The sequence below is a fragment of the Phyllostomus hastatus genome, unplaced genomic scaffold (assembly GCF_019186645.2).
Source record: "Phyllostomus hastatus isolate PE091 unplaced genomic scaffold, TTU_PhHast_1.1 phas_contig_34, whole genome shotgun sequence".
Taxonomy (NCBI): Eukaryota; Metazoa; Chordata; class Mammalia; order Chiroptera; family Phyllostomidae; genus Phyllostomus; species Phyllostomus hastatus.
This window is the reverse complement of record NW_025333857.1, coordinates 6,652,578-6,666,611: the sequence shown is the minus strand read 5'-3', so window position 1 is coordinate 6,666,611 and position 14,034 is coordinate 6,652,578. Positions and strand designations below refer to the sequence as shown.

The 14,034-nt window shown below is 33.0% G+C and overlaps 1 pseudogene; it reads left to right on the top strand.

Moving 5' to 3' along the window:
* Nucleotides 1-2,270: 2,270 nt before the first annotated feature.
* On the top strand, nucleotides 2,271-13,719 carry LOC123819847 (annotated as a pseudogene).
* Nucleotides 13,720-14,034: the final 315 nt, after the last annotated feature.

The window sequence follows — 14,034 nt, the reverse complement described above, 5'->3', positions numbered from 1 at the left end:
TGTATCCACAGTATATATTACAGTAGTTCCTGAAAATCCTTCTCCTCACTGTCCCCTCATCCCTGCCCTCTGGCTATTGTTATATTGTTCTTAATTTCAATGTATCTGGTTATATTTTGTTTGCTTTTTTAATTTGTTGATTATCTTCCAGCTAAAGGTGTATTGAGTCACTTGCCCAATGGTACCTGATGGAGAACCTTGGATTTTCATAATCAGGCAATCTGGCTCTATAGTGATGCAACATACATGTAATGTGAATACCAAAGACCCATTGGTAAAGGTATAAGAAGCTGCAGTAATTTAAGCTTTATGTTACTTCATGTAAATTAAAACAGTAATTCTCGTTGGTTCACTTATGTTGTGCTTTTACTCTACTCAATAATGGTTCACAATACACTTTTGGTGGCAATGTGATAGAAAGGAAATAACCTTTTCTGAATAAGTAAATATTATAGTTTAGGATAAATAATAGATTTAATAGATTCATCTACTGGTTCAGAAACATATTGGGATTTTCTCTTGTATTCTACGAAAACTCTTTGAGTCTCACCAGCCATAGTGAGGTGATGATATCTGCCTTTGGGGCTGCTATGAGTTTTAAGTGAGGTGAGGTATGTGGAGCACAGAGCTCAGAGTATGTAGTGATTGATTAATAGAAATAGATATTTTTTCTTTAACCCTTAGTCAGACTTCAGTTATAATAACCAAGCTCCTAGTAACACTTGAGAATAAACTTACTGGTATAAGGCTGTTATAAATGATAAGTAAATGTATAAAGTCCTACAAGCTATAAGCCAATATTATTATTCTTAACCTATTAAGTCTTGTTAAGTTCAATAGATCCTGGTGTTAATATGTACAGTATGTTTCTGGTGTTTGACTTTCAGAGTGTTTGCTAGGTAATCACAATCACTTGGAATACCTTCCTTTTAGTTAACTTATATATTACCTGAAAATAGTTGCTTCTCTTAAAACACTACTCTTAGTTCCTCACACTGTTGTCTAAGCCAACAACTTTTTTTGGCTAAATTATCTGAACAATTCCTCCTCTGTTTTCCTCTTCTTTTACTAGTTATCCTTTTATGCTCTTGTCTGTATTTTAAACTATGACAGAATTATTCACAGGATATTGCTAAGCATTTATAAGCTCTTCTAAATTTACATGAGGTTCAAACATCTTCTGACAAGTGTACTGAGAAATAAACTAGTTAGAAGCACAGAATATTAGATTTATTTTCTCTATTTACTGGTAATTAAGATGATGCCCAACTGTTCTGTAATGGAGAAAGTTCACATAATGGATGTCAATTCCCAGTTCTACCATCTCTGGTTTTGGGCACCTGGACCAGTTACTTAAGCACTCATCAGTGTCATTTTCCTCAGTATCAAGACAATAATGAGTATATGCATCACAGGGTTGTTGTAAGGATGAAACAAGTTCATATATAAAGGTACTTGACACATACCAAGCAACAAAGAAGTTTTAACTAACATTATTATTTTCATTAATAATAGTCCATATTATTTAGCTAGTATTATAGAGCACTTTCACATATATTACCTTACATATGATAATCTTGTTATCTGGTAGAAAATATAGCATAAATTTCATATCTTATAAGTAAAATAACTTGATAGTGAGTTACAAGACTGTAACTATAACTAAAATCCATATCCTCTGCCTTCTAATACTTTTTGTACTTTAAGTATTCAGTCACATGTCTTTTACTCCATTCACTGGAAAAGCAGTGCATTCTGCAGATACCCAGACAGCCTATTAAAGACAAGTTTCTTCCCTGTATTAAAAGCCGAATTCTAGTGATTATTCCTTTCATTTGACTTTTCAATGTCTCTGAAAGAGCTTCACTTAGAGGCTGGTGCAAGGACAAAAGTCCAGGTTGACTAAATAAGTTCTTTAATATATTTCTATTACTTATTCAAACCAAAATAGTGGAGAGACTTGCAAAATATTCTGGAAAAATATTGTTTGAAGCTAATAATTATTATGGAAACATAATTATGATAGGATTGATTAAATATTTAATAAGTAAATATTTATGTAAATATTTGTAAACATTTTTGCTAAGCAGCTCATTCATTTGGAACCCAAGTTTCATTTTGTGGTGGCATTATGAAGCCAATGAAATAATTCCTTTAACCAAATTTTAGACTCTTTACTATAAATGCTCTTCTAAAAAAATTCCATGAGTGCTTTCCTAATTACATTTAAAAACAGGACTCAAGTATCCACAGTTAATGCAATTCTGGTAATGCTGCTTTTAGCTAATTATGAAACAGGAAGGTAGATGACTTTTTTTCAGCAAAGTTCATTTTCATGAGACTGCATAACATCTTTGCTGACCAAAGATGTTCTAATAATTTATGCCTGAAAAGCTTTTTTTATTTCTTCCCATTTTGGATAACTATATGTCTGAGAAAATGTGGGTTACCCCGCATTTGCTTGCAGATAAGCCAGGAGGAACAACTGGGGAGTGAGACAGACCATGCAAACCAGGTTTCCAGCCCAAAGAAATGAAGCCTCAAAACCTCTGACTGAAAGAAACCTGTGGGGGCTGAGGCAGCATGAGAAATTTCTAGTCTCACAGTAGACTTCATTGGAGAGACCCATAGGGTCCTTGAATGTACACAAAACCACTCACTTGGGAATCAGCAGCAGGAGGGCCCAATTTGCTTGTAGGTAGCAGAGGGGGTGATTGAAACCAGTAGAGAGGCCAGCAAGCAGCATCGTTCCCTCTTGTACCCCTTCCTTACATAGACTGCCATAACACTTGGACATGGTTTGCCCTGCCCTGGTGAATACCTAAGGCTCTGCCCCTTATTAGTAACAGATTCATTGAGACAAAAATATGGCCCAAGTGATCAGATCAAAGCTCCAGAAAAAAATACAACTAAGTGATGAAGAGATAGTCAACCTATCAGATGCAGAGTTCAAAACACTGGCAATCAGGATGCTCACAGAAATGGTTGAGTATGGTCACAAAATAGAATAAAAAGTGAAGGCTATGAAAAGTGAATTAAAGGAAAATGCACAGGGAACCAACAGTAAAGGGAAGGAAACCTGGACTCAAATCAATGGTTTGGAACAGAGGAAGAAATAAACATTCAACCAGAACAGAATGAAGAAACAAGAATTCAAAAAATTTGAGGGGAGGAGTTGTTGAGGGGAAGGGAAGGCATGGGGATCTCTAAAACATATTTTAAACAAATGAAGGTTTTAAAATTAAAAATCTCTAAGTCATGTAATAAAACAATGAATAATAAATAATAAAATTGACTAAAATAAAATTATCTAAACCAATTTCAACAAATATATATATATAACTATAAAATAAATAAATGATAGATAGCTAGGTATGTAGAACACCTAGAAAGATACCAACAAAACCTGTAGTGAAGGAAAAGATATTTGGGAAAAACTAAAATGGAATGAGTCAGATATGAATAATAAGAATCATAGAATTTTGCTAAAGAACACTAACTAATAAGGTTCCATATTTTGTAGCTTGAATGATCAAATTCACTGAGCTTGTAACAAAGAGAAAATTTTCATTTAGTATAATGTTTTCAAACTTGTAGAGAGCAATATAAAGTTTTCTAAAATGATTTTATGAAGCCAAAATTAACCTGGCTTAAAAGTTTTGATGTTAGATTTGAAAAACAAAAGTTACTTCCCATTTTATTTGTGAATTCAGATTTTTTTAAGGCCAACATAAAATTTTAGCAAAGCATGTCTACTATATGGCAAACTATTATTTGAACTATGAAAAAGATAGTAGTAAGAAATAGGGGTCACAGAAACAAGAGAAAACAGCTTTAAGGGGACACATAAGTACTGAATAATAGATTATGGCAGATCATTTATGAAAATAAAGAAAATCTGATTTTGATTTTGAAACCTTTTTCCACACTGGCTTCACCAGTCTGCTTTCCCACCAGCAGTGCACTAGGGTTCCCTTTTCTACACAACCTCACTAGCACTTGTTTATTGATTTACTGATGGTAGCCACTCTGGTAGGTGTGAGAGGATAACTAACAGTGGTTTAAATTTTCATCTCTCTGATGGTTAGTAATGTTCAGCATTGTTCATATGTCTTTTGGTCATCTGTATGTTTTCTTTGGAGAAGTATATATTTAGGTCCTTTGCCCATTTTTTTTAATTGGGTTGTTTTTCTTCCTAGTGTTGACTCATTTAAGTTATTTATATATTTTGGAAATTAGTCCCTTATCAGATGTATCATTGGAAAATATGTACACCCATACTTCAGGTTCCCTTTTAATTTTGTTGATGGGCCATAAAAATATGGCCAAAATAAGCCAGGTTAATTTCTATGGCATAGCCAAAGAAATGCAGAAGATTTTTATGTTGATGTAGTCTCATTTGTTTATGTTTTTTTTTTATTTCCATTGCCCTAGGAGACATACTGACAACGATATTGCTTCAAGTGATGATTTAGATTTTATTGCTTATTTCTCTTCTAGGATTTCTATGGTTTTGTGACTTACATTTAAGTCTTTTATCCATTTTTAGTTTATCCTTGTGTGTGGTGTAAGTTGGTGGTCTAATTTCATTTTTTTTGCATGTATCTGTCCAATTTTCCCAAATCCACTTATTAAAGAAATTGTACTCCATTATATGCTCTTGCACTTTTGCCAAATATTAATTGACCATAAAGACACAGATTTATTTCTGGACTTTCTATTCTGTTCAGTTGATCTATATGGCAGTTCTTATACCAGTACAAAGCTGTTTTGACTACAATGGACTTGTACTATAGTTTGATATTAGATATTGGGAGACCTCTAACTTTGTTCTTTCTCAAGATTGCTGAGGTTATTAGGGCTTCTTTTTTTTGGTTCTATGTAAATTTTTGGATTTTTTTTATTTTTAGAGAGGGAAGGGAGGGAGAAAGAGAGAGAGAGAGAAACATCAATGTGCGGTTGCTGGGAGCTATGGCCTGCAACCTAGGCATGTGCCCTGACTGGGAATCGAACCTTTGATGCTTTGGTTCACAGCTGACACTCAATCCACTGAGCTACTCCAGCCAGGGCTAATTTTTGGAATTTTTGTTCTAGTTCTGGCAACAGCAATAGTGAAATATGCCATTGGTGTTTCAAAAAGAATTGTGTTGAATATATAGATTTCTTTGGGTAGTATGGACTTTTTAATTATCATAATTCTTTAAATCCATAACACGATATATGTTTCCATTTATTTGTATCTTCTTCAATCTCTTCCTTCAGTATTCTGTAGTTTTTTGACTACAGGTCTTTTAACTCCTTTGCTAAATGTATTTTTTTTTATTTTATTTTAATTGTTGTTGAAGTACAATTTTCTATCTTTTACTCCCATACCAACCCACCCACCCAGTACTCCCCTCCTCCCACCCATTTCCACCCACCCCTAGTTTTTATCCATGTGTCCTTTATACTTGTTCCTGTAAACCCTTCCCCTTTTCCTCTGAAATTCCCCTGAAATTCCCTCTCCTCTCCTCTCTGAACTCTGTCAGTTTGTTCTCTATTTCAGTGTCTTTGGTTATATTTTGCTTGTTTCTTTGTTTTGTTGTTTAGGTTCCTGTTAAAGGTGAGGTCATATGGTATTTCTAAGTATCTTTTGTTGTTGTTGTTGCAATAGCAAATAGGATTGTTTTCTTGGTTCTCTTTTGATTTTGAAATCTTTGGAGACTGTTAGGTACACTAGAACTTGTTGGTAATGTTTTGAATGATAAAAAACCTCTATTTTTTGGTTGGACTCTTGCAGAAAAAAGAAAAGAGCAGAAGTTAAGGATACTGCTCAAGATCGAGGAGAAAGTGCAGTATTTACTAGAGTATTGGGCAATTTGAAAGAAATAAAAGAAGAACTTTTTTACACAAATGTTTGCCACAAAGGTAAGCCATGCATAATTGTGGGACATTATACTGTCCATAATGTGGAGACAAGCCATATAAAAGAAGAACATGAAAAATGATGCTCAGGTAATATAAAAAATTCAATTATTATACCTTTATATATTAATAATATAAACTTAAACTCTGGTTGGTGTGGCTCAGTTGGTTGAAGCACTGTCCCATACACTGAAAAGTGTGGGTTCAATTTCCAGTCAGGGAATATGTTTATGTTGCAGGTTTAATCACCAGTCAAGGAGTCTAGGAGAGGCAACCAATTGATATTTCTCTGTTACATCTTCTCTCTCTCTCTCTCTCTCTCTCTCTCTCTCTTTCTTTCTCTTAAAAAAAAACAATGAAAAAATATCCTTGAGTGAGGATTAAAAAATAATGAAAAATAAAGAAATATGTGATTTAAAAAATATGTGATTAAAAAATGTGATTTTAAAAATATGTGATTTAAAAAGTGTTCATTTTTTTTATTATTTTAATTGTTCATTTCTTTAAGGAAAATTATTTAATATCAAAACCTCTCAATGAAACATGACATTTGATTTAAATATGCTATCATCACCATAATTCATAGATGTAGTCAGGTGTTCCATAATTTGTGGGGGAGAGGCCCTGGATCCATCTAAAAACAATCAAGGCAGGGAGAATGAAACCATGAAAAGTACAATATACAAGAGGAGTTGACACCCATTAAAACATCAGAGGAGTTAAGAAAGCAGAAAATCTATCTTATCCTCCATGAATTAAGAACAGAAGTAAAAGTGAAACATAAAATTATTTCTGAGATAATAAATGAATTACAAAAAGCTAAGAAATATTGACAAACAGTATGGTAAAAGTGCAGAGCAGATCAAATGCAATGAGGTAAGAAAATAAAACTGAAATAAAAAAACAATGTAAAGGGACCATAGGACAAAGTAATAAATATTGAAGATGGACAAAGGTAATAGAACAAAATATAATTGGAGTCTTAAAAAAAACAAAATAATGAAGCAGAAGAATTATTTAAAATTATAATTCAAGAAATGTCCTTAAAATAAAATATCTGAATCTACATATTGAAAAGACATATTCTGTGCCAAAGAGAATTGATCTAGAATTATGTGTATCAAGCTATTTCTTGATAATATTATTAAACTATAAGACAAAAAAAGATACTGTCAGCAGCAATCCATAAATATATTTCAGGAATTTTTAAGTTTTAGTATAGTAAAAAAGTACCCAAAAGATAATGGCATTCTATTGGATAGTTGAGTCAGTGATGGTAGAAAAAGGAGAAGGATGAGAGAAGATACATTATGATTTTGTTTATCAGTTTGGGGAACCAAAAATTATTATCTAAAAAAAGAAGATAAGCTTATAATATGTTAGTATTAATATAAAGCTTAACAATTGGACATAATAATGTTAGAGTACCATAAATATTAAAATATTAAAAGAAAAATAAAGAGTACAGTCTACATAGTGAAAGACATCTGAAGCTGTAAACACAAAGTAAAATAAATCATAGAACTGACAAAATTTGTAATGTCACAAATTTTAAATAAGATTAAATGGCTTATTAAAAGAAAAAAAAAAGATTGCTTGCAAAGCAAGATAAGGTTACCTGTTGTGTACAAGAGACCCATGTAAACAAAGCAACTCAGAAAATTTGAAGGTGGAGGACACAAAAAATGGAGGATATATAATTGTTAATAGACAAGGTAGAATTCAGCCATAGAATTATCAAACAAGCAAACAAAATCAGTTTATAATCCTAAAGACTACAACTTACAATGACAACATGACAGTTATATATATTTATCTATCAAATAGAAAAGCACAAGCTGTTACTAAGCAGAATCTATCAGAGATCCAAGGCAAATTGGCAGAAACACAGATATAATAGGAGTCTTTAATTACATGTTATGCCAAAATAGATCAAATAGTAAAAAAAAAGCAAGATTATAAAAAGACCTAAACAACATAATGAAGTAGATATTATGGGCACGTGATGAACTTTGGTTTGATATGAAAATTAGTAAATTATTTAAAAGTAAAATTAGAACTTAATAAGCTAGAACACAGTAGAATTAATCATAAAAAGAATAAGTATTCTTGAAAAAAAATTAAAAACTAACTGGGAATAATCAAATAAAACATGGAGAATGCACAGATGCATAAAATAATCAATGACAGAAAAAAAGAAAGAAAAGCAAGAGTCTGCAACCAAGACTACTCTGTTCAGCAAGGCTCTTATTAAAAATGGAGGATGAGCCCTGGCTGGTGTAGCTCAGTGGGTTGAATGCCAGCCTGCAAACCAAAGGGTTGCTGGTTCAATTCCCAGTCAGTGTACATTCCTGGGTTTCAGGTCAGGTCAGCTCCTAAGTACGGGGTGAGTGAGAGGCAACCACACATTGATGTTTCTCTTCCTTCCTCCTTCCCTTCCCCTAGATCTAAAATGAAAAAGTAAAATCTTCTTTAAAAAATGGAAGGTAAAATAAAGAGTTCCCCAGATTAAAAAAAGCTAAAAGAATACATGTCAACCAAACCAACATTGCAAGAGATGCTATAGGGACTACTTAAGAAGAAAAAATAGAGAGAGAGGGGAACACAGGTACAAAGGGAAAAATGGCAATGACTGAGTACCTATCTATAAAAACCTTAAATGTAAATATATTAAATGCTACAATCAAAAGACATAGAGCAGCTGAATGGGTAAGAAAACAAGACCCGCAAAGATGTTGTCAACAGGAGACCAACCTCAGAACAAAAGATTTATACAAGCTGAAAATGAAGGGATGAAAAAATATTCCATGCAAATGGACTTGAAAGAAAAACTGGGATAGTAATAATTATATCAGACAAAATAGACTTCAAAACTAAGGCCATAACAAGACACAAAGAAGGTCACTACATAATACTTAAGGGAGCAGTCGAAGAAGAGGATATAACCCATGTGAACACACACACACACACATATATATATATATATATATATATATATATATATATATATATGCCCAATATAGGAGCACCTAAATATGTAAAGAAAATCTTTGAGAATTTTCAGAAAGAGATCAAGAGCAATAAAGTCATAGGAGGTATTTTTAACACCTCACTGTCAACAATAGATAGATCTTCCAGACAAAAAAATCAACAAGAATATAGAGGCATTAAATGACACACTAGATGAAATTGACTTAATTGATATTTACAGAATATTTCACTCCAAAGAAGCAAAATATACATTCTTCTCTAGAGCACATAGATTATTTCCAAAGATGGACCACATGATAGGACACAAAATAACTATTAACAAATTCAAGAAAATTGAAATCATATTAAGCATCTTCCTGGATCACAACTACTTGAAACTAGAAATCACCTCAAGAAAAAACTCAAAAACATACAAATACATGGAGGCTGAATAACATGCTATTAAATAATGAATGGGTTAACAATGAGATCAAAGAAGAAATCAGAAAATACCTGGAAACATGAAAATGAACAGAAAATGTCCCCAAACCTATGGGACACAGTGAAAGGAGTCATGAGAGAGAAGTTCATAACAACACTGGCCTACCTAAATAAGATAGAAAAATCTCAAACAAACAACCTAAGCCTACACCTAAAGAACTCAAAAACATCAACAAAGCCCAGAATGAGTGAAAGGAAGGAAATAATCAAGATCAAAGCATAATTATATGATATAGACACTAAAAGAGACAAAAAAATTCAAAGGATCAATGAATGCAGGAGGTGGATCTTTGAAAAGATAAACAGAATTGACAAACCCTTAACCAGACTCAGCAAGAAAAAAAAAGAGAGAGAATAAAATCAGAAATGAAAGAGGAGAAGAATTGGTGAAAGAGAGGAACTGGCACCACAGAAATACAAAGGACTGTAAGAAATTACTATGAACAATTATATGCCAAGAAATTGGAAAACCTGTATGAAATGGAAAATTTTCTAAAAACATATAGTCTTCCAAAACTGAATCAGGTAGAAGTAGAAAACCTGAATAGACAGAAAACAAATAGCAAAATTAAAACAGCAATCAAAAAATTCCCAGCACATAAAAGCCCTGGACCAGATGGCTTCACAGGTGAATTTTACCAAGCATTAAAAGAATTAACACCTATCCTTCTCAAACTATACCAAAACATGCAAGAAGAGAGAAAACTGCCAAACTCTTTTTACAAGGCTAGTGTTATCCTAATCCCAAAACTGGATAAAGATACAACAAAGGAAGAAAATCACAGGCCAATATTGATGATGAACATAGATGCTAAAATCTTCCTCAAAATATTAGCAAGCTGGATCCAGCAATACATTAAAAAGATCATACAACATAAGCAAGTGGGATTTATTCCAAGGATACAAGGATGGTACAATATTCACAAGTAAATAAATGTGATACATCAAATACACAAAACTAAAAATATATATATCATCAAGATATGCTGAAAAAGCATTTGATAAAATCCAACACCCATTTATGATTAAAAACACTCAGTAAAGTGGGAACAGAAGGAGCATAACTCAACATAATACATGCAATATATTAAAAACTTATAGACAACATCATATACTCAATGGGCAAAAACTAAAAGCTTTTCCCTTGAGATCAGGAACAAATAAGGGGTGTCTGCATTCACTATTCAATATAGCCCTGAAAGTCCTAGCCACAGCTATCAGACAAGAAGAAAAAATAAAAGACATCTAACTTGAAAAGGAGGAATTAAAACTGTCATTATTTGCAGACAACATGACAGTGTACTGTATATAGAAAACCCTATAGGCTCCAGTAAAAAACTACTCAACCTGATAAGTAAATATGACAAAGAATTAAATACAAAATAAACATTCAGCAATTAATGGCATTTTTGTCCACCAACAGTAAACTATCAGAATGAGAAACTAAGAATAAAATCCATTAATATTAAAACAATAAAGTACCTAGGAATAAACTTAACCAAGGAAGTAAAAGACCTGTACTTAGAAAACTGTTGAACACTGAAGAAAGAAATTGAGGAAGATACAAATAAATGGAAGCATAAATTAGAATTAACATCATTAAAACATCCATACTACCCAAAGCAATGTATAGATTCAATGCAATCCTTATTAAAATACCAATAGCATGTATCACAGATCTAGAACAAATATTCCAAAAGTCTATATGGAACCAAAAAAGACCTCTAAGAGACACTACAATTTTGAGAAAGAAGAACAAAGTTAGAGGGATCACAAAACCTGGAATCAAACCTATTGTACTTATAAGGCCACTGTAATCAAAGTAGTCTGGTACTACCATAAGAATACACACACAAATCAATGGAGCAGAATAAAAAGCCCAGAAATAATTCCATGTCTTTATAATCAATTAATATTTGACAAAGAGGCACGAACATACAATGGAGTAAAGACAGTCTCTCTAATAAATAGTGTTAGAAGAACTGGACTGGTATAAGCAAAAAACCTAGACCAGCAACTTACACCCCCCAAAAATAAACTAAAAATGGATAACAGCCTTACATATAAGTCATGATTCCATTAAAATCTAAGTGGAAAACAGACAGTAAAATTTCAGATATCCCATGCAGCAAGATTTTTGCCCATATATCTCCTATGGCAAGGAAAATAAAAGAGAAAATAAACACATGGAACTACAACAAATTAAAAAGCTTTTGTATGGCTAAAGAAACCATCATCAAAATGAAAAGACTACCAACTTTATGGGAGAACATATTTGACAATGATACATCAGACAAGGGATTAGTCTCCAAAATACATAAAGAACACATACATCTCAACACCGGAAAGACAATTAGATTGATAAATTGGCAAAACACCTGAACAGACATTTCTCCAAGGAGGTCATGCGGAGGGCCCAGAGACTTAAGAAAATATACCCAACATCACTAGCCATCAGAGAGATGAAAATTAAAATCATGATGAGGTTTCACCTCACACTTGCCAAAGGGGCTATCATTGATAAATCGACAAACAAGTGCTGGTAAGAATGTGGAGACAGGGGAACCCTAAGGCACTGTTGGTGGGAATATAGACTGATGTAGCCAGTGTGGAATACAGTGTGGAGTTTCCTCAAAATATTAAAAATGGAACTGCCTTTTGACTCAGTGATTCTACTGCTAGGAATATACCCTAAGAATCCTAAAACACAGATTCAAAAGAATTTATGCACTCCTATGTTCATAGCAGTACTACTTACAATAATAGATTTGAATATAGCCTAAGTGCCCATCAGTAGTTGAGTACATTTAAAAAACGGTACATTTACACAATAGAAAAAAGAGGAAGTCCTGCCTTTTGCAATAGCATGGATGGTACTGGACAGTTTTACACTTAAATGAAATAAGCCAGTCAGTGAAAGACAAGTGTCTTATGATATCACTTAAAAAAAAGGAATCTAATGAACACACTTATACTAATGAGCAAAGTAGAACCAGAGGCATGACAGCTATAAGAGGAGAGGGGGAATGTGGTGACTGATGGAAAGAAGGTGAAGGGATTAATTAACCAGAGAACATACATGAAGAGCCCATGGACATGGACAAAGATATGGAGATTGACTATGAAAGTGGCGGGGGGGGGGGGACACTGGTTGGAGGGGGTGAAGAGGGCAAAATGAGACAACTGGGATAGCATAAACAATTAAACATTAAGAAAAAGAAAGAAATGTACATTTGAAACCTATATAATTTTATTATCCAATGTAACCCCATTATATTCAGTATTTTTAAACACTGAATGGTATTTAGAAAACCCTCTTTCTCTTTTGAGAAAGAACATATCCAATAAGTAGTGAATTTTTAAAATATTTTGAAAAACTCAATGTAATAAATTCAATGAATTCTTTTATAGAAAATGTCATTAACAACACATAACCCAGAATAAGTGGAAAATTTCAATCCATAGAAACAATAAAGAAAATTGACTAAGGTTGGTTATTCTTCCAAAATGCATCAGGTACAGCTGATTCCACAAGGAAACTCTACAAATCTCTGAAAAATGAATAAGCAAAATGTTACTTATAATAAAGAAAAACATCCAGATTCTTTACTCAAAAACCAGTAGAGTATTTATAATAAATCTTATTATCTTGCACACAAAAAAGAAAACTAAAGATCAATCTCATTTTTGCACATATCAAAGTTTAATGCAATAATCTAATGCAAAGTCTCAGTAAAACCCTAGCAGAGTTCAATATCACAATAGCACACTAGTGTTTTATTTTAAAATGAGAAGATGAGGTTAGTGTCAGCCAGCATATAGAAAACACACTTTTCTTCAATTAATACATGCATTCAGAAATTAAGGACCTATGAGTGCTGAAAACAAGAGATGGTGTTCAGATAATATTCCTAATATTTTTTAACTGAGAGGCTCTCTAAGAGTGGTTGAGCTCATGGTCCAGGAATCTGAGAAATACAAAGCTGAAGATGAGAAGCAAGAGGACAAGGTGTCTTCCAAGAACACACTTGAATCTTATGGGTTCAACATGAAAGTAACTGTCGAAGATGAAAAACTTCAAGGCAAGATCAATGATGAGGACAAACAGAAGATTCTTGACAAGTGCAATGAAATCATCACTGGCTTGATAAAAATCAGTCTGTGGAAAAGGAAGAATTTGAACCTCAGCAGAAAGAGGTGGGAAAAGTCTGCAACCCAATCACCACTGAGCTGTACCAGAGTGTAGGAGGCATGCCAGTAGGAATGCCTGGGGTCTTCCCTGATGATGGAGCCCCTCCATCTGGGGGTGCCTCCTCTGGGCCCACCAATGAAGAGGTTGATTAAGCCAACCTCTTTGCATATACTTAGCAATGTTCCATACAAAATATTAAAAGACCCAAATTTGTAGCAAATTCCATCACAGCTTTAAAAGTTGAGCTTCTGTATAAGAAAACAGCATTCTTGATACTTGAATATGGACTATGTGCACAGGGAAAGAAAATAATGCACTTTAGAAGCACTGTATAGTAAAGTGGAAAATGCAATGTCCTAAATAAAACTACTTAAAATTGGCACCATAAAAACAGTATCAAATATCTATTTTATAATTTATAGACTAAGTAGATGATTTGCAAACATTAATATATCTTTTTATATTAT